Here is a 20,289-nt window from a genome sequence, read left to right as displayed (position 1 = left end):
TTTTTATTGCAACTTACGTATGAATCAAGTATGACAACGTTATTTCCAAATCTGAGTTCTTTTGAAACCTATTCAATATTCTCATTTGCAATGATAGTTATTGGTATACCCAATTAAAACTGAAGTAAAAATTGCAATGCAAATACTAAAGCTTGTTACTTATTGCTTTTCGACTGCCGAGGACAGATAATCGAAGAAGAAAGCAGGATATTAAGAATAGCTAATGAATAAGGTTCCCATTTAATATTGATTTAGAATTATTAGACATGTTTGGTTAAAAGTCAAACGTTTTAGTAGTTCAACATAATGAACTTAAAAGAAGAGAATCTAAGATTTACATAGTGCCCGACATCACGTGACAACTTTTTCTGCTACGTACTACAATATGGAAACACGGAAACAATAGTTATAGAAATAACTTTTATCGCCGAAACGGAACTTGGCTAAAAGCGGCGGCGTTAGTCTCGTCCCAGCAAATTAACTTTTTATTCTTTTGTAATGCATAAGAAAATAACAATATCACTATACATCAAGGACATTGTCCATCTGAACATCAATTGCAGCAAGTAATTATTATCATTAAAATAAGCCCATGGAGAAATATTATTCATTACATTCAAGAGAAAAGATGATTGGGCAACTACAAATCGTCCATCTCGATTTTTCTCGTATGCTCAAAAGAGGGGCGAAAGATACCAGAGGGACCTACAAACGAATAGATGGAAAATAAAATGACAAAGCCATGGCTAAAAGAGACAAACAAACAATAGTACACAAGACAAATAGAAAACTAAAGACTTAGCAACACGAACCCCTCTAAAAAGTGTGTGTGTGGGGGTTGGGGTTTTTTTTTGGGGGGAGGGGGATCTCAAGTGCCCTGTAAGGGTAAAGTTGACTGTTTGGGAATATCTGATAACACTGTTTGTAGTTCTCTGGGATATTTCCAGTTAATGCAATGGTCTTGCATGCACTTCTTTCACATGTTTTGTCTTTTTTTTGTTAAATTAAACAACAAGAAAAAATGATACTTTTTTCAACAACTACTATTGAACTTAATTATGTTACATCGACATTTATCTATTTTGTAGAAGATAATATGAAGAGAGTCTGCGTTTAATCGGTCTGCTTGCTGCAACTGGCCTCATACTGTTCATTTAGATAAGTGAAAACACTATAAGCGGCTCACCCGGAGATATTAAGGATATTTTTGTTCAATCTTTTTTCTCTAATTAGATCATGATGTCTAGACTAATCGAACACAATTGAGTCTATATCAATGGCTTTCGACTGCTGTGCAGTTTTCATACATTGATAAACTTGTCATTTTAAAGAGAGACAATTCTATGGCTGTTTGAAAATAAAATGCATGCCTTCAATAAATTGTTAAAATCAAATTTAATTATGATAGCAAACTGAACACTTCAATTTGAACAAAATGAAAAGAAATCTAATATGAAATATGTTCTAAAAATAAATTAAAAGTCAAAACATTTCAAAAATGTATATCATTATGTTGCAAAAGGCTTTACTGTAAATGTCGGTGTCAAGATGATAACTGATTATAAGACGTATAAAGGCAACCGTAGAATACCGCTGTTCAAAACTCGTAAATTGATGGACAAAATACAAGGTCGTGGTAACATACTAAAACTGAGGGAAACGCATTAAATATAAGAGTAGAACAGCGACACAACATTAAAATGTAACACACACAACAACGGACTTAGCATTAGTCAAAATCCGATGAGAATAACAAATATCCTTTGCTTATATCCACGTAAATCGTCTGTTAGGTAGTTGTCTCATTGGGAATCGTATTACATCGATTTATTTTATCACAATAATGGGGAGGCTCGTGTTTTTATATCGCTTTTCAACTGAAAAATAAACAAATCAGTATACTTATGCATAATAAAACAAGCATAAAATTTGCTGTAAAAAGTTAAGTTTTTCTTATTGGAGATTTTAAGATAATAAGCAAACATGGTTTTTCATCGTCAAAAATCGTTCAAGAGACATCACTGACTATTTTTACTAGAACAGTTCCTAATTATCTATTTTGAAAATGATATAGGTCAAACGTTCTTTAAATAGTAGAAGTATAATTTTAGAAACGGAAAAAATAAATAGGATGTCTATGTACGTATTTTTTTATATTTGGATATATATATTTGACTTGTATTTGTTTACAAGATGTCTGTTCAAATTTCAAAAGGATTCTAGAAAGTGAAATTTTGCATTGTTTTGTTTTAAATTCTTTTTGTTTCGTGACCAGTATATTTGTATATTTCTATGTGACATTATTTTTTTTATCATTGTTGAAAGCCGTATACTGACCTATATTTTCTAACTTCTATGTCGGTATGTCTGTTATTGAAAGTTTTCTCATTGGCAAACATACCACTTTTTTTTATTTGTATAAATTTAAGCAGTCTGAATTAGTTACTATACGTAACTTAATAAAGGCAACAGTAATATACCGCTGTTCGAAAGTCATAAATCGATTGAGAGAAAACAAATCCGGATTACAAACTAAAACCGAGGGAAACACATCACCTCAATATAAACAAAAAACAACCAAACAACAGAAACACTAAAGTGCAACAAAAAACCAAACGACAATGAAACAAACACAAAAAAGAACTATAAGATAAGAACTGCCATTATCCTGACTTGGTACAGGACATTTTCAGAAAAATTGTGGGTTGAACCTGATTTTGTCGCTAGCCAAGCCTCGTGCCGATAACTTTCCTCTTCTATAAACTATTGCGATAGCTAAATATTAGTGTTGACCGTTTTCAAAAACAAATGACATAAACAGTTGAAAATGTTGATTTATATAAAGAAAACATAGGCTTACATAACATCGAACAATGACATTATGTATGTACGGGAAATACAATACAATCAAATTCTGGGAAACATTTTATTGATTTTTAAGGTATAATGAGTACAACAGACGGTACAAACATCTGAAAAACAACAGTTATTTGTTCCTACTTGATCATTCAACCTTGTAGAAGGTGTAAAATAAACACAAGAAATGGGGAATGATAACGCTGTGGTTAATGATTACAATATTTTTAAAATTTCGAAATACTTAGGATCTTCTATAAGTAAGGTTATATTAAGTGTAATATTGACCAAATGTTCCACAATTTTGGGTTCTCAGTGCACTTCAACATCGTACTTTGGTATTTTTAATTCGGGCGTCAACGATGATTTTTATGTAGACGAAACGTTTGTCTAGTTCATCCCATAATTTTTTCTTAAAATGTGCTGTACCAAGTCAGGAATATGTTTGTTTTGTCGCATTTTTGTATTTTAGTGTCCAAAATTTGTGTTTTCTCAATCCATTTATGACTTTTCAACACCGGTATGCTACTGTCGTCTTTATTTGATTGATTAGAAACCCAAATCAACTTGTCAATCGTTACTATTGAGTAATTTGAAATTTGTTGAAAACTACCTGAATTTATTATGTGGACATGTGAACACAATTACCAGATATTGTTCAACAGATATTCTAGTAGAATCACTTTTTTTAATGCCATATTAAAATTGAAGTGATCCCAATCTGACGACGTATGATTACTTGATAAACGTCAACATACCTTCGGGTAAAACACAATAACGTTTAATTGAAAGAAAAAAAATCCGGTTTACAAACTAAAACCAAGAAAAACACATCATCAATAAGAGGATTTATACGCAACAACAGAGACACTGAAGTGCAACAGACACAAATGTCAACAAACATAGAAACGAACTATTTGATAACAACTGCCATATTCCTTACTTGATACAGGACATTTTAATTTGATAGAAAGTATACTGTAATATCATATTCTTTTCAAAGATAACATTTTTGGCCAATTAGTACAGTTTATGTAAAAGTAATGTTAAACTGTAATCCTGATAGGAAATAAGAACTGCCTGTTTTTTAAAAGACAAGCTTGAAAAGTAAATAGACATAATGATGGTGAAATGTATACCAACCTTTAGATGAATAGTCCTTCACAAACTTCTTATGTTGAACTATCATTGCATTAAAATCTGGATTCCTGATTCTAAATCTATATAGCAATGGAAATAATATTTGTAAACATTATGCATAAAATCTAGATTTTGTGTGACATTAATGAAAATTCCAACTACTTTTTTACCCGCCAAGTTTAGACAGATCACTCATTTCCTAGTTTCTTTTACAACATACAGATCGATTTGTTTATATTTTACATGTGGTGTTTAAAATGCATTTTCTATGTACATTTACCCTACAAATAGTAATAAAAAAGAATGTCAAATAATTATTTAGCAATTTTGTTTAAAATCATTCAAGAGAAACAATTTATTTAAATGGTTACATATGTAGAAATTAATTCGTCTCCTTTTATCCATTTTGTTAATAGGGACATGCACATGTTACTAATTGTTTATTACATTTTTAGTTCACCCGTCCCCAAGTGTTGTTACTTTGTAGCCGATCCATCATCCAAGATGGCCGCCAGCAGGGGACTTAGTTTAACATAGGATCCTTTGGGAAATGCATACAAATGACTTCTTTTCGAGAACCACTGAATCGAATGAAACCAAACATAGCATGAATATTCCTTTTGAATTGCTGATCAAGTGTTGTTACTTTGTAGCCGATCCAACATCCAAGATGGTCGCCAGCAGGGGACTTAGTTTAACCTTGGACCCTATGGGAAGTACTTACAAATAACTTCTTTTAGTGAACCATTGAATGGAATGAAACAAAACATAGCATGAATGTTCCTAATGAGTTGCTGACCAAGTGTTGTTACTTAGTCATCCATCAAACATCCAAGATGGCCGCCAGTGGGGGGACTTAGTTTAACATAGGACCCTTTGGGAAATACATTCAAATTTCTTCTTTTAGAGAACCACTGAATGGAATGAAATCAAACATAGCATTAATGTTTCTTACGAGATGCTGACCAAGTGTTGTTACTTTGTAGCCGATCCATCATTCAAGATGGCCACCAGCGGGGGATTAAGTTTAACATAGGACCCTAGGGGAAATGCATATAAAAGTCTTCTTTTAGAGAACCACTGAATGGAATGAAACCCTACATAGCATGAATGTTCCTTATGAGGTGTTGACCAATTTTTGTAGCTTTGTAGCCAAATTTTATCTCTTTTTTTTTATATGATTTCAAAAACCCAAGTAGAGTCAGGTGAGCGAGACAGGCTCTTGAGAGCCTCTAGTTTATTATTATTTTGTTGTGTATGACCTAGACTTTGACTTTGAGTGTATATATAGATAAAAAAAGGTTTTAAAATTTAAGGTTTCATTTATTTCTCTCAAGTACAGACACAGTTGACACATTAGTTCTTTTAAAGTTGCTAATACTATGGTGATGTTGGGCTATCTGGCGTCGGACAGGAAAAGGTGGGTACATAATGTGAATTCAACCCCTCCTTCGGTTTTAAACCCATGTCTCTATGAAGGACGATTGTGCATATGTTGAAGTTTTGCACCTGTTAACTTGGAATTGTTTTCAGAATTTTGTTGTGTTTTTCCAGACTTAGAAACTTTAGTAATTTTTAAAAATATTAAATATCGATCGATAGTATAATTATACCCCACGCAACGAAGTTGCGGAGGGTATAATGTTTTTGACCTGTCCGTCCGTCCGTCCGTCCGTCAGTCCGTCAGTCCTGTTTCTTGTCATCGCAACTCCTCTCAAACCACACAACAGAATTTCACGAAACCTTTTCAGATAATAAGGACATACTATGTAGTTGTGCATATCGACGGGAAATTGCGATTCAATTTTTTTTCTAGGAGTTACGCCCCTTTGAACTTATTTACTTTAATGTACTACTGCAACAGTTTGTCATCACAACTCCTCTCAAACCACACAACAGAATTTCACGAAACCTTTTCAGATAATAAGGACATACTATGTAGTTGTGCATATCGACGGGAAATTGCGATTCAATTTTTTTTCTAGGAGTTACGCCCCTTTGAACTTATTTACTTTAATGTACTACTGCAACAGTTTGTCATCGCAACTCCTCTCAAACCACACAACAGAATTTCACGAAACCTTTTCAGATAATAAGGACATACTATGTAGTTGTGCATATCGACGGGAAATTGCGATTCAATATTTTTTCTAGGAGTTACGCCCCTTTGAACTTATTTACTTTAATGTACTACTGCAACAGTTTGTCATCGCAACTCCTCTCAAACCACACAACAGAATTTCACGAAACCTTTTCAGATAATAAGGACATACTATGTAGTTGTGCATATCGACGGGAAATTGCGATTCAATTTTTTTTCTAGGAGTTACGCCCCTTTGAACTTATTTACTTTAATGTACTACTGCAACAGTTTGTCATCGCAACTCCTCTCAAACCACACAACAGAATTTCATGAAACTTTGTAGATAATAAGGACATACTATGTAGATGTGCATATCAACAGGAAATTACGGATCAATTTTTTTTCTAGGAGTTATGCCCCTTTGAACTTATTTGCTTCAATGTACTTCTGCAACAGTTTGTCATCTCAACTCCTCTGAAAACACACAACAGAATTTCATGAAATTTTGTAGATAATAAGGACATACTATGTATATTGACAGGAAATTATTATTCAATATTTTTTCTTATACAATTTTTTTTTCTTATACTTATTTAATTTCTCCAATGACAATGTGGGGACGTGGGGTATGTGAGCGTGCTCACTAAGGTTCTTTAATTTACATGTGGCGAACGGTATTTTAAATTTTTCTTCCTCTTTAATGTGAATGAATTATAAGAAAAACTAAATATTGTTTGAGCATATGTCTGTCTTTGTTTTGTTTTTTCCCGATATTTTATTGAAAAATTGAAATCCATCTACTATTTTGATGAAACACCTTCAGCAATGCTTGAAAATGTGTATGGATTATTTCCGAATTATAGATAAATACACCCTTACTATAGCGTTAAGTATAGCGTGTGAGAGGTCAAATCTCAAGTAATTATGGTATATTTTTTTTAATATCTAGACAGTGGACTCTGATTTACTGACTCCTTCCTAGCTAGGGAGATTATTATGATTTATAATTAACGTATATTATCATTGAATGAAGCGGATGATCAGGACAAGTCACACGTTCACCTTGAGATATTTCTAAGGATGAACTACAGACCTACTAGCTAGTATTAATTAGAATATTAATACTACAATGGACATAATGAAATTAGAATCATCTAAAAGTTCTTTTTGTTTCATTGGTTTAGACCATGCATTTGGAAAATTAAGAACTTGCACAGAATGCATTGGACCATTTTATTTCACTCTGAAAAAGGGGGGGTTTATGTTTTTTCTAAGGGCTATCATAAGGTCCTTGTTTTAACAAGTTATAATCAGAAGTCTTTGTGAATACATGTTTTAATGAAGTTAACGTATACAAAGATGTGAAAACAGTACTTTTTTGGTGGAAGAAGACTTCAAGTCTTCTGAAGGCCAATGGTGCAGACTTTAAAATCATTCAACCTCCGTATGCCGCATTCGTTTCTGTGTATTACAATTTCATAACAACTTCTGATTCCAGACACCGATTTTTACACATGATTTAGCATCTGAATCATTTAATTTGTAAATTAGGATTGAAAAACAATCACTATCGTAAATATGAACCCTTTCATTTATGTAAATTATTAGATTTCATCAAATCTACATGAACGTTGTTTGTTTATTTGTAACCTGATGTTTTTACTGTAGATATTTGTAGTACGCATGCGTGAATTTGGTATTGGGACAACTCGCCCTGTTTACATGTTCGCCCTTGGTCTGTTCGTCCTGAGTTCTTTCGCCCGTATAGTACGTTCGCCCTGTGTTCATTCTCTTTACTCTTATCAAGGACGTTTTATAATACGTTCTGCATTTATCAAAAAATATTATTATTAAGGGTATCGTTAAAAAACACTAAAACACGATTAAGTGAAAATCATCTGTTCCTTGTAAGACAATCGTGTTCATCCAATCAAATACTGTGTTTCTTATGATCAATTTATAAGCCAATCAAAACGTTTTCTCTGAAGATTATTGTAACATGCTAGATTTTGAACTTGTGTTGTTTTCATCTAGTTGCTTTAAAATCGTGAATTTCATCTGCAAGCAGGTTCTTACACAGCTTAAGGATAAAAGCATGGCTGATTGAAAAATTTAATGATGCAGTACTATACCATAAAGATAATATATAGTATTTGTTTCACTAATTTATTGACATAATACTTGTTGTAACATATTTTATTTTTGTATTCAATTAAATCATTTAAAGCACAATGCACTATTCTTTTTTCACAAAGACCAACAAACAGGTTGGGACACCCCCCCCCCCAATTATTAGTGGTGTCCCTTAAATGAGGGACTGTCCCTAAAACAAGAGGTCATTTTACTGTTGGAAAAAAAAGAAAGAAATTTTTTAAGATTTTTAACTCAAAAGTGGGAAAATATATTTGGAACAACTTTTCTAAATGAGTGTTCAAATTAATAAAGAAGATATAAGTTTAGAAACACCACAAAATTCTTTTGACATGTTTTGACCATTTAATACTTGATAGATGCATAGTTCTTGGGGAAAAGTTTCATCAAATAATATGAATATAAAGGTGCTCATTTTTTACAGTTGGTTGTAGTGTTCTTCCAATGAGGGTTACCCCTCACTTGGAGTGTTGTTCCCAACCTGTAAAAGGTCCATCTTTGTGCATAATTCAAAATTGGAAATTTCAACAAGAATCTAATATTCTTACACAAGAAAATAAACCCGGGTCTGCTAGCTACATGTTCATCAAAATTGTTGTCACTCACTAAACACCCCCATGGAAACTTCAAAAAATTGGCGGGTATGTAACAAGTCTTACTATTTTTATGCCCCATTTATGGGCATTATGTTTTCTGGTCTCTCCGTCTTGTCCTGCTTCAGGTTAAAGTTTATGGTCGAGATAGTTTTTGATGAAGTTGAAATCCAATTAACTTGAAACTTAGTACACATGTGTTCCTTATGATATGATCTTTCTAATTTTACTGCCAAATTAAAGATTTTAGGTATTTCACAGTGCACTGAACATAGAAAATGATTATACGGATGGAAAATCCATGTACTTATGACACATTCTTGTTTGAAGAAAAACAAATATGTCATAACGATAATGGAACAAAGCAGGTTGGGTTAGTGGGGCTGCTTTTATGGTAATTCAAGTAACCTTTTATTCACCTTCTTCCACCTCAGAGCTATCAGCTCTTTGATTCACTATCTTTATTTGTTAAATGTAATTAGGAATTTTTTATTACATCTGACTTTTAGCAGCTTATCACAAATATTACAAGCTTGAGATAGTTTAGCTGCTGTGCCATCAGTGAAACCATGTGATGTCTTATATATGTTGTTGTGATGATTGATATTTTGCTTTGTTGTCTTCTTAATGTGCCTTTAATATGATCGATGAAATATTAACTCTCTGGGGTAAATTTTACAATATCTAATACGAGGACAAGGACTTTGGTGGTTCGTTGAAACTTCGTTTTACAATGATATAGAGGTGTTATCATTTATCAGAAAAAACGTGCAAGATTTGGCAATAAAATCAGAAAAAGACAAAAATTGTACAGCCATTATATTACATACAAAAGCAGCGTAAAGATATAAATTGTATGACAGAAAAATATCAGCAATTAGGATTGCTTTCCAAATTCATAACTAAACATATATGTAACAATAAAGCATGTACTAAATGGGTCACTGCATCTGGATATTTTGAGATAATGACACTTTTGTCGTTTTATTAAGACTAATGGATCTTTTTATTACAAGAGAAAAGATAGAATATTTTTTTGAATTTCTTTTCTGTTAATCAGATGTGACTGACGCCACTCCGATATGAAAGGACTACATCTGATAGATAAAATATATTGTTAAAGTTGACGGTATACAGACGTGAAAAACAAAAATGCACTGTAAAGTTTGGTTGAACTGGATAATATGCTGTTAATGATAACATTATTTCCTGTTGCAATTCGGCTGTCGTTATTTAAAGAAGAACCAATTTAAGAACAGGGACCTTCCTAATCGGTATTTTTTTTTTAGTTTCGGTCCTTTTAAAAAATTATTATTTTGATGAGTCAAAGTTAAACCCCATAAACCCCATACATTTAAATAGTAAAGGGCACCAAAATGTATGGGGTAACCACTATAAAAGAGGGGCGAAAGATACCAGAGGGACAGTCAAACTCATAAATCGAAAATAAACTGTCAACGTCATGGCTCAAAATGGAAAAGACAAACAGGCAAACAATACTACACATGACACACCATAGAAAACTAAAGAATAAGCAACACGAACCCCACTAAAAACTTGGGGTAATTTCAGGTGCTCCGGAAGGGTAGGAGATCCTGCTCCACATGTGGCACCTGTCGTGTAGCACTATAAAGCATGTCTGTACGAAATCAGGAATATGACAGTTGTTATTCATTCGTTTGATGTGTTCGAGTCTTTAATGTTGCCATTTGATTGTGACTTTCCGTTTTTAATATTCCTCTGAGTTCAATATTTTTGCGATTTTACTTTTTACATAGTACGCTTGCAACTTTATAAAAGCAAAATCGTCAGTTGAAAATGACTATCATGGTTCGGACGTAATAGACCATATTGCTATGAGTAAAAATTCTCTTTTAATTTTGTGGTTTCACCATTTATGTTTTCATGTAATTATGAATTTTAGGTTTATGTTGGATCTTCTATCGTTTAAGTAGATCGTTAATAGCTTATCCATAAATCTGACAGCGAATTCGTGCTTGAAATAGTTTGGCTGCTGTGCCATCAAGCCGTGAGATGTCTTATATATATACTTTAGTGATAATGGATATTTTGTTTTATTGTATTCTTGATGTGCCTTTAATATGATCAATGATATATAAATTCTCAGGGTGATTTTTTACAACATCTTAAATGCGGACAAATACTCCAATGTTTTCAATAAAACTACCTATTACAATTATCATGAAAACGTTCAAATGGAGGCAATTAAACCAGAAAAATACAAGATAGTACAGCCACTTATATTGCCATATATAAGCTGTAAAATGTTTATACTTGGTGACATGACAATAGCATCAATTAAGATTTCATTTCAAATTCATAACTTGATTAATAAACATCTTCCTGAATAACAACAACGGTAACATTTTTACAAAGTTTTAGTGCATCTGGAAAGTTTGAGATAGTGACACTATTCTTGTTTATTTTCAAAACTAATTGTTCTTTTTAGAACAAATGAAATATAAAATTATTATTTATTACTTCTCTATTAATCAGGTGTGGCTGTCGCAATTAAGATATCAGAAAACTACATCTAACGAATTAGTTGTATTGTTAAATTTGACGATATACAGAATTGATTACAAAAATGCACTGTAAAGTTTGGTTAAACCGAAAAATACGTTGTTAATAATAGCATAGTGTCTACACGTTGTGGTAAATCGACTGTTGGTTTTTAAAGACGGCTTAACTTAAGAATAAGTGCTATAATTAGTATTTTTTCTTCAGTTTCAGCACTTTTAGGAACTTATTATATCGATGAGTGAAAATAAAATAATGAAGTTGTCATAAAGCCCGTACATTACAAAAGTAAATAGAAAACACAAAAAACCCTTGCAACTTTGGAAAAAATGGTCTTCAGTTGATCGCCAGAATAGAAGAGCACATTCCTGTGTGTTAAAATTAAAAGTATGTAGAGGCATCAGGGTTTTTATGCTATTAGGTATTTATTTCTTCACTCGTTTAAGTTAATTATGACAGCGAATTCAAGCTTTGGATAAATTTACTGCTGTGTCATCATCGCAGCCATGTGATGTCTAATATATGTTTTTGTGATAATTGATATTTTGTTTCTTGGTGCGCCTTTAATAGTAACGATGAAATGAACTATCTGGTTCTTCAGAAAATCTAAAATGAGGACAAGGACTTCAGTGTTATTCATCGAAACTCTCTTCACCGTATACCATGTATTGTTGAATTTGATGTTATACAGACGTGATGATAAAGAAAACGCACAGAAATGCTGGTAGAACTGAAAATTACGTTGATAATAAAATTATAATTTCAGAAATTTGCGGTAAATTGACATTCTCAATTTTATTGTTCATTAAAGAATGGTCAATTTTTCGAATAAGTGTCTAAATTGGTACATTTTGTTTTACATTTACCTGCAATTTTAGGAAATTATATTGATGAAAGAATTTAAAATGATGACGTCATAACCCCTTTACATTAAAATAGTAAATAGCAAACACTAAAAATGATTGGTTTTTCATATTCTTGTATATTGTACGCTTGGAAATGCCCCCCAAAGTATGGACAAAAGAACTTACTTCTGTGTGCAAAAATGCACTCTCATTACAATTAAGTTCGAAATTTCATCATTCATGTTCCATGTAAATATGAATTTTATGTTTATGTCGGCTCTTCTGTTTTGTTTTCTGTAATTAGTTAAGACGTCAGTTTTATCATGTAAATCTTTTATATTCATTTGATAAAATTTATTGTTTGCAATAGCATAAATTGTTCTAAATAATAAGGATGTTATTATCACAAGCAGAAAACCCTAGCCGTATTTGGCACAACCCCCTTTTTTAACTTTTGATCCTCAGAGCTGTACAACTTTGTACCTTTTTTTGACTTTCAAACTTTTATATCTGGGCGTCACTGGTAAGTCTTGTGTAGACGATGCACGGTTTTTACGTATTGAATTTTAAACCTGATGCCTTTTATTATCTATTATTCATGTTTTTCTTTGCCTAATACGTTCTCCTATTTATTTGTATTGAAGTCCTGTATCATTATGTTGTCATTTTAATGTTATATTTAACAATGCCATTAAAGTGGAAGGTTTGGCATGCCACAAAACCAGGTTCAATCCACCATTTTTGTCGAGCCTGCAACTTTTGTTGCAGAAAGCTCGACATAGGGATAGTGATCTGGCGGCGGCGGCGTTAGCTAACTTTTTAAAAGCTTTATATTTTAGAGGGTGGAAGACCTGGATGCTTCATACTTTGTATATAGATGCCTCATGTTACGAAGTTTCCGTCAGTCACATGTCAAATGTCCTTGACCTCATTTTCATGATTCAGTGACCACTTGAAAAAAAAGTTCAGATTTTTATGCAGTTAAGCTGCATTATGCGAGCACCCTAGATTTGTGTTCTACCCAATAAATGCTGAAATACTTGCCATTGTTATTATCTAGCTTGCTACTATGTTATATATAACTAATTTAACACTTTTTTAATACTTTTTATTCTGGATTACAAAAAATATGACCAGAAAAACCTTAAATGATCGTCGATTTATCCAAAAGTTTTGAAGTTACACATAGGAAGTAGTGCTTATTAAGAATCCTTGTGTAGTTCATTATGACTTGTGCTTTTGGCCAAGATGTCAAAGAACAATTGTATGAAATATTTAATCGCCGAAAATCTCTTAAGACAAGTAGTTTAGATTTCCCAAATGGCAAAAGTCGTAGGAATATTGTTTGTCATCAATACGTAGTACAACTACGTCAGTAGTCTATTATATAATAAGTTCAACTGTTGATGCTGTTGGCGGCAATTTCAAATTAGAAAAAGAAATTTTCGTATCTTTTCAATTTGGAGGCAGGTGTGCAAATTAGTGGTGGTCCGAGGTCCGCGACCTTCCACTATTGCAAGCGGAATTTCGACTAGGATAGTTAGTTTCTAGCTACGCTCGACGTAGTCACCTTCCACTGAAAGAAAATAAGAATTAACTTTGCAAACCTGACACCTTTTCACCATGTTCACGAAAGTCTCCAATTGAACGAGATAAAAACTTATTTTTATCAATATTATTCATGACAGCGATGTTCAATTTGTTCAACCGCTACCTTTATACAGAAAATCGCCGAAAAATATTGTATAAATTCGAGTGAAATCGTATCTGATTGACAAAAACAACATTGTAAACACATAACAATGGCGGCCGTGAAGACAAAATTTTACAATATAGGATCAGATTTCGGAAGCGGATAAGGGTAATTCCGGGTTTGGCGATCGATTACAAAATAAATCCAAGCAGGTGAAAAAATACATCTATGCATGGTAAATGAATATGAACACTAGAATTGTAAACCAAAAGATATATGTAAAAGAAAGAAAAAGCAGAAAAATATTTTATACAGAAACTCAAAATTCTTTTTGACAAATTTTATTTTAAAAATCCAATACAACGTGACAGCTGGGAATAGTATAATCTAACAATATACATGTTCATGGTCACAGTATAAATTTTCTTTATCAGTGATAAATGATGATAATGCATGTGAGATGCTTTTAAAGTGTAAACATATTACTGCAATTTCGAAGGTTTTTTTTTTTATCTAAATCCTTTGGGCCACTCTACCCCCTCCTGTTTAATAACTTGGAAAAGGTCGAGCTCCCCACCCTAAACCATATGAGGCGCAGATTCAGGATTTTAGGTTAGGAGGGGCCGGGTGCAAACTTAAATTTTCTCCGAGCAGGGCGAGGCTAAAAAAAATTTGAGGTAAAGTTATCGGAATATATTTATTAAGCTGAGAACAACCCATGCTCTGCAAATTTAAGGGGGCTGCACGCCCCCCCTTTCCGACTGAATCCGCCCCTGCATATATTCAAGTAAAGGACAATATAATAAATAAAATGAAATATAGGGGGAGTCCCTGGAGTTACCCTACCCCTCCTGTTTGAGAACTTGGAAACGGTCGAGATCCACACCCCTTAACCATATATATTCATGTTTATGACAATACTACAGTAACAAATCAACGAAATATAGGAAGAGTCGCTGGGGGTCACCCCAACCCCCTCCTGTTAGAGAATTTGAAACCCGTTAAGATCCCCACCCTTTGACCATATACATTCATGTACGGGACAATATAACAATTCAAATGAAAGATAGGGAAGTCCCTTGGGTCACTGTACACCCTCCTGTTTGAGAACTTGGAAATGGTCAAGATCCTCACCCCTAAACCATATATACTCATGTATGGGACAATATAAGCAAATCAAATGAAATATAGGGGAAGTCCCTGTAGTCACCCCAACCCTCCTGTTTGAGAACTTGGAAACGGTCGAGATCCCCACACCAAAACAATTTATATTCATACATGGGCCAATATAACTAATTAAATGAAATATAGGGGGAGTGAGTCTCTGGGGTCACCCTACCCCTCCTGTTTGAGAACTTGGAAACCAATGAGATCCCCACCCCTAAACCATATATATTTATGTATGGGACAATATAACAAATCAAATGAAATGTAGTGGAAGTCCCTAGGGTCACCCTACCCCCAATAGGGGATCCAGAAATTTTCATAAGTGGGGGCCCACTGACTGACCTAAGAGGGGACCCGCTCCAGATACGCTTCAGTGATTCCCTATATAAGCAACCAATTTTTTCCCAAAAAGGGGGGAGCACCTCCCCCTAAATCCTCTGCCTACCCCTACCTGTTTGAGAACTTGAAAACCGTTGAGATCCCCACCCCTAAATTATATATATTTATATGTATGGGACAAAATAACAAATCATTTACATTTACTATGGGTAAGTCAGTCAGACCTCACCTTTGATCCCTGTTGTAGTGAACATTTGTCTGATTCGTGTCTCATAACTTTTGTACTATAGAACACAAATTCAGTTTTCTTTCCAGGGAAACCAGTCCATTCATATTATTACATGTTCATACTAAGTCAACTTGAACTTCTAGCATTCAAATAAAACCAAGGTTAACTACCAAGTAGAACAACTGCAATCATTGGGAACTTGTACCACTGCAGACTCACCATAAAAAAATATACATTGCTATATGCATTGCTTTTGAAACCTTGATTAGATATATATTATTTGCCTTAATAAATAAATCATTAGATAAACATAAATGTACTATATATGAATGTTTAATGTTGAGGCAACTTTGCCACAGTTTTCATAATTACGGTTGCCTTGGTTTTTGGTTAACTGCCTTCAGCGCTTACAGCGCTTTGATTTGTAATTTTGAATTCTCTCTTATTATAAGTAATAGGATAATTATATTTGGTATGTGCATACCTTGCAAGGTCCTCATGCCCGTCAGACAGTTTTCACTTGACCTCGACCTCATTTCATGGATCAGTGAACAAGGTTAAGTTTTGGTGGTCAAGTCCATATCTCAGATACTATAAGCAATAGGTCTAGTATATTCGGTGTATGGAAGGACTGTAAGGTGTACATGTCCAACTGGCAGGTGTCATCTGACCTTGACTTCATTTTCATGGTTCAGTGGTTATAGTTAAGTTTTTGTGTTTTGGTCTGTTTTTCTCATACTTTATGCAATATAGATCTACTATATTTGTTGTATGGTATGATTGTAAGGTGTACATGTCTAGCGGGCAGATGTCATCTGACCTTGACCTCATTTTCATGGTTGAGTGGTCAAAGTTAAGTTTTTGAGTTTTGGTCTTTTATCTAATACTATATGCCATAGGTCAACTATATTTGGTGTATGGAAATATTTTATGATCTATATGTCAGTCCCGCAGGTTTTATTTGACCTCCACCTCATTTTCACGGTTCATTGCTCAGTGTTAAGCTTTTGTGTTTTGGTCTATTTTTCTTAAACTATAAGTAATAGGTCAACTATATTTGTTGTATGGAAGCATTGTTAGCTGTACATGTCTGCCTGGCATGGTTCATCTGACCTTGACCTCATTTTCATGGTTCATTGGTCTTTGTTGAGTTATCTTGGTTAATGTTAAGTTTATGTGACAGTTTTTAATAAAGCTTTATACTCAGGACTATCAACATAATATCAATGATTAGTAAAGAAGGCGAGACATTTCAGCGTGTGCACTCTTGTTTTCTTTTTTCTTTAAAAATGTCCTGTACAAAGTCAGGAAAATGGCCATTGTTATATCATGGTTCGTTTCTGTGTGTGTAACATTTTTACGTTGTGTTTCCGTTGTGTCGTTTGTTTTCTCCTATATTTGAGTGTGAATTCACATTACTATAAGACGTGTCACGGTACTTTTCTATCCCAAATTCATGTATTTGGTTTTGATGTTATATTGGTTATTCTCATCGGATTTTGTCTAATGCTTAGTCCGTTGCTATGTGTGTTACATTTGAATGTTGTGTCGTTGTTCTCCTCTTATATTTAATGCGTTTCCCTCAGTTTTAGTTTGTTTCCCCGATTTTGTTTTTTGCCCATAGATTCACGATTTTTGAACAGCGGTTCTATCGTTTAATTTAAGTCAATCTTTAATAGCTTATTTTTTACTCCTGTCCCAAGTCAGGAGCCTTTAGCCTTTGTTAGTCTTGTATTATTTTTAATTTTAGTTTCTTGTGTACAATTTGAAGTTTAGTATGGCGTTTATTATCACTGAACTAGTATATATATTTGTTTACGGGCCAACTGAAGGACACCTCCGGGTGCGGGAATTTCTCGCTGCATTGAAGACCTGTTGGTGACCTTCTGCTGTTGTTTGTTCTATGGTCGGGTTGTTGTCCCTTTGACACATTCCCCATTTCCATTCTCAATTTTATCTATAAATCTGACTGCGAATTCAAGGTTGGAATAGTTTGTCTGCTGTGCCATCATTGAAGCCGTGGGATAGCGAATGATTGCTATTTTGGTTTGTTATTTTCTTGATTATCGATGAAATATATCACTGGAGGGACTTTTACGTTATCTTAAATGATGACAAGGACTTCAGTGTTTATGTTTAAACTCTCTTATACATATAAAATTTATTGTTGAATTTGATGGTATACTGAAGTAAAAATACAAAAAAAAAAAGCGCTGTAAAAATTCACTGCTAATTATCGTTGAATTTCTGAAAGTGATGGTAAAACGTGAGATTGTTAATGTTTTAATTAGTGCCTTAATTGGTACATTATTTTCACAGTTACCGGTATTTTTTGGAAAACTTATATTTATGAGTGAATGTAAAATAATGGGGTTGTCATAAACCATATAAATTAGCAGAGGAGCAAAACCAAAATGTATGAGGTATCCACAATATTAGCAGGCATAACAACTTTAAAAAAAAAAAAACAGTTACATGTACTTAATTACAAAAAGATCGTCATATTACGGATTGTTGTGGGTCTGGGGGAGGGGGTTCAGGGGATATTTTGAAAATAGATTCTTTTGAATGGAGGCATATCTATGGAACCCTCCCCCTTTTATCATGGGCCAGTACCATCGCTTTTAAAAATGGCTGGTTCTGCCTTTGACGGATATTTTTCTGTTATGAAGTTCCCTCTCGCATTACAAGTTCGTAATTCCATCGTTCAAAACTTAAAAAAATAAGTAAAATAAGAATAAAATAAACCAACAAATAAATGGAAGACAAATTAGGTATATTTTGATTTCAAGTATTGGTTATATTAGTTGTTTTCAATTATGTTCCCTGAATGATAGAGCGAGTTTCACAAATGGACAAATATGACAGTTCACTATGCAATATTTGTTGTTACGGAAACTCCTGACAAGTCAATGATTTTAAATTATAGATATACAATTGTACTTTTCCGTTCTTATGAATTGTCCCATGATTCATTTATGTCCACGAGATATATGTTTTCATTTAGAATTATCAATCTTTAGACAGATTCGATTTTCTTATCCTTCAGACTGTCTGCTTTATGGATGTTGCGAATGAAATGAACACAGATTATTTTCCGTACAACAAAGAAGTCCTAGGTTCGTGACAGGGTTATTATCATCGATATTACATATGTAGCGTTGATTAAAGATAATTAGTGACTTGCTTTGTATAATACAGTTGTAAAGAAGCAGAATTGTCGTCTCTGCATGTTAATTTTTTTCTTAACTTAAGAGTCTGAAATAGATTTATTTTGGTTTTACATAAACACTTTTTTATTCATAAAGTTTATTATTGGCTAGTTTAAAGGTGCATGTGTTGTTTTTGTTGTTGTCTGGAAACGCAAGCGTTTATCTTTCATTATCTATCAAAATTTCTTTAGACTTGTTAAATAAGACTGAGGATTTTTTACCTATTGAATCTCTTAGTGGGTAATAAGGGATAATCATTCTCTAACATATACAATCATATTAAGTTTATGGAATTATTTAAGGTCTGTCTGGTAGGTTTATTTCGATCTGGACCTGATTCTCATTGTTTATTGGCCAATGTTATGTTTTCGTGGTAATATATGTTCTAAAACACTTTATAAGTCAACAATATTTGGTTGATGGAATGATTGCACGGTTAACATGTTGTCTGACATGGTTCACATGACCTTGATCGTATGTTGAGGATTCATTGGTCGGTGTTCAATTTTTGTCGAGCCTGCGACTTGGAGTTACTATTTTTAAAAAATTCTCCCGTAGAAAAAGGTTAAGTTTTTGTTGGCAAATCCATATCTCAGATACTATAAGCAACATGTTTACTTTATTTGTTATATGGAATGAGTGTAAGGTGTACATGTCCCACTGGCTGGTTTCATCTGATTTTGACCTTATTTTCATGGTAAAATGGTTAAAATTAAGTTTTTTTTTTGTGTTTTGGTCTGTTTTTCTAATACTACAAGTAATAGATCAACTATGTTTTGTGTATCAAAATATTTTACGATGTACATGTCAGTCTTGCAGGTTTTATTTCACGTGACGTTGACCTTACTCGAATCAATGAAATCAGACGATACATTCTTTTGAAAAGTTGCTTTGCTACATGTATCCAAATATGCCTGCAATTGTATAGTTCTTTAACATAAAAAAAAAACCAGTAAGAGAGTAAGGTTTCAGGTCAAGAGCATTGCATTATAAGGGGGATTATGTCAGGACCAAGCTCATAAAATTTACTTATGTTGAAAGGCTGTCAACGTATTACACAGATTAGTATACTGATATAACTATTTTATGTCACTGTCCTACAATATCTATCAAAATTGTTGTTGATAATATACTTTAAAGCTATACTTATGTCTGCTACAGCTGACTATGATGCTAAATAAGATGAACCCGAACTATAAAAAGTTTCCGGTCACGGTCATGTTTAAACTCTTGGTTAATACGGAACACTCTCTGTTTCTTGTTGTCTGTTCGGTAAGTCGTTCGTCCTATAGGAACATATCTAGCGCATTTAACTTTGTTATATGACTGTTGATCATACAGTTTTTCTTATTTTGTTTTATAAACCAAGTAATTTTTGTGTAGAAAGTAAAATCACAAAAATACTGAACTCCGAGGAAAATTCAATCGGAAAGTCCCTAA

The 20,289-nt window shown here is 33.3% G+C and overlaps 1 protein-coding gene across 4 annotated transcripts in view; it reads left to right on the top strand.

Moving 5' to 3' along the window:
* Positions 1–20,289, top strand: part of LOC143078722 (CD109 antigen-like) — a 356,264-nt gene that overhangs the window by 157,622 nt on the left and 178,353 nt on the right. The window lies entirely within an intron of this gene.

This window comes from Mytilus galloprovincialis, chromosome 6 (genome assembly GCF_965363235.1).
Source record: "Mytilus galloprovincialis chromosome 6, xbMytGall1.hap1.1, whole genome shotgun sequence".
NCBI lineage: Eukaryota > Metazoa > Mollusca > Bivalvia > Mytilida > Mytilidae > Mytilus > Mytilus galloprovincialis.
Note: the sequence above shows the minus strand (reverse complement) of the source record. Positions and strands in the feature narration are given on the sequence as shown.